The sequence below is a fragment of the Hipposideros armiger genome, unplaced genomic scaffold (genome assembly GCF_001890085.2).
Source record: "Hipposideros armiger isolate ML-2016 unplaced genomic scaffold, ASM189008v1 scaffold_13, whole genome shotgun sequence".
In the NCBI taxonomy this organism is placed as follows: Eukaryota; Metazoa; Chordata; class Mammalia; order Chiroptera; family Hipposideridae; genus Hipposideros; species Hipposideros armiger.
Genome location: NW_017731363.1, coordinates 1,988,740 through 1,991,183, shown reverse-complemented (window position 1 = coordinate 1,991,183; position 2,444 = coordinate 1,988,740). Strand labels below are relative to the sequence as shown.

At 41.4% G+C, this 2,444-nt stretch overlaps 1 pseudogene; it reads right to left on the bottom strand.

The window, feature by feature from the left end:
• Nucleotides 1-455: 455 nt before the first annotated feature.
• On the bottom strand, nucleotides 456-967 carry LOC109395301 (thymosin beta-4 pseudogene; annotated as a pseudogene).
• Nucleotides 968-2,444: the final 1,477 nt, after the last annotated feature.

Genomic DNA, 2,444 nt, shown 5'->3' with positions numbered 1-2,444 from the left:
TCATAAGGGGGGCCCCTTTCCTTTTTCTTGTACAAACAAACCCTTTTCTCATTGTCCCTTGTCTGTGTTGAGTCCCTTCCCTCCCATCTCCAGGAGAGTAAATATATGGATTCCTCTAATATTTCTTCGTCTTATATGGTCAACCTGAATCCTTCACTATAGCCTTTAAAGATACTCAAGATGCTGTTATCTTAAAACTATACCAAGCCTTGGCAGACCCCCCAAATCACCTCTAGCTATCACATTTTCACAAGAGCAGAGTAAACTTGCTGTATCCACTTCCCACTTCTTCAAGACTCCTATGCCTATTTCAATCAGATTTGCCTTCTTATTAGTGCTCTGAAATTACTTCTATTACTGCGCTGAAATGATCATAGTGACCAAATGACCTTCTTTTTTTTTCCAGGTTTTAAAACTTTTTATTTGCATTATTAAAAAAATTGTGCATTCCAATAATTAAAATCATTTTAACAAAAAAAAAATGGCACTCTGATTAAACTGCGTTTTACAGCCTGCAGGACACCTTGGACCAGCTTGGTGTTTACTCTCGATTTCACTGTCGTCCCACCCAGCTTCTGCCTTCACCAACATCAAGTTCTTTTCCTTCCCTGCCAGCCAGATGCCCGGGCAGATGGGAGAGGCAGGTGCGGCCTGCGTTGTCAGTAGTTCTGATGTGAAAAGGGGCAGCACAGTCATTTTAAACTTGATCCAACCTCTTTGCATCTTACAAAGTTAAACAGCTAAAAGCAGTAAAATAAGAAGGCAATGCTTGTGGAATGTACAGTGCGTATTGGCAGTGCGTGCCTCATTACAATTCACCTGCTTGCTTCTCCTGTTCCATCGTTTCTTTTGAAGGCAGCGGTTTTTCTCTTGCGTTTCTGTCTTCTTCAATTTCGACTTATCGAATTTCTCAATCTCGGCCATATCGGGTTTGTCAGACATGGTTGCAAAGGAAGCAGGGCGAGGAGCGCAAACGAGTAGAATCCGATCTGCTCAGCGGCGGTCGCCAAGTCCAAATGACCTTCTTAACTGTTCAATCCAATGGACGCTTTCCAGACCTCTGGCAGCCACCCCTGGATTGCTCATTTATCTCAAGACCCCTACCTACACCTTGGCTATGAACTTCGGGGCCCTTGTCTAGGTCTGGCTGGTTCCTGACTCTGTCCTTTAGACTCAGTCTCCCCTCAGCTCCCATGGTCCTAGCCTATGGTTGTTTACATTTCTCATCATGGCCACAAAGGGCTTAAGGGTCTGGATATTTTTCTAGGTGAAAATGTGGAGTCAGGGCAGGTGAAAGTCTGAGATGTAACATATGAGTTAGAAAAAGACTGTGATACTGTCATTGAGTCAGCTTCTAGGGCCAAGAGAGTTTTCTCTGGCCCTTATTACTCACTGATAAATGTATGCATCGAGGAAGCAGGAAGTAACTGTAATTCATAAGTCACTGGACTTTTTCGCTGTGACCACTACAGACTAATGATTGATGACTGATTGGGTGTTGGGACACTTTACAGCCAGGGGGAAGGGAGGGGAAGTGGGAAGAAATGATTAAGACTGGATTTCCTGCCGACCAGGAAGAATGAGGGCTCAGTCCAATTTAGGTTGACTTAAAGACAATAAAGAAGCGTGGCCTTCCTTGCAGTTAAGTTAATTAGCTGAGATCCACACCTGTTTCCTATTAAAATTGTCCACTAAATGGTAGCTTTTAGTATGGGGAATATCCATAATTATCTAGCTCCCTGACACCGTGTGCTGAGGGACTCTCTGCTGTTGAAGCAGAAATGGTTTGATGCACCAGATTTCCAGGATGCATGTGACCACTTCTGGCTGCAAAGCAAGCAGAGAAATGAAAATCTTTGTGCCAAGAAGGCGAACTTGTAGGGTTATTTGACCTAATGAAGGGCACTTGAGGGACTTGTGATTTTGCTTTGGGCAGAGGCCGAGAAAGAAAGACATTTGGCTATTAGCACTGAAATAAATTTATTCGAAGCAACATTTCTGCCCAAATGCATTAACTAATGCAAGAACAAAAATTGAAATTTCAGCTCATTATCATTCCAGTTCTGGCAGCATGATTTTCCTTGAGGCTTTAAATTCTTTCCTTGGAGCCCTCTATATTAACTTCGAATCTTTTGTGTGTTTTCAAATATTGGCTTAAAGCATCACAGATTATTATTTTAGTTAAGTGAATTAATTGGCTGTTGAAATGTATCCTATTTAATATACAAATGCATATTTTCATGCAAGTGAAACAAACTTCCATAGGAAGCTGTTTATGATATCAGGTGTCATAGGAAAGTCTTGTATATTTATTTACTTTCTGAGTTCTGGCTTCTTGACTAGGTTATTGTTAAATCATTTATTTATACTATAACCTTGTTAGTAGTGGGACTAGATGCCCTGAACCATTCCTTTTCTTATTTTCCTGATTTCCTGTATCACAT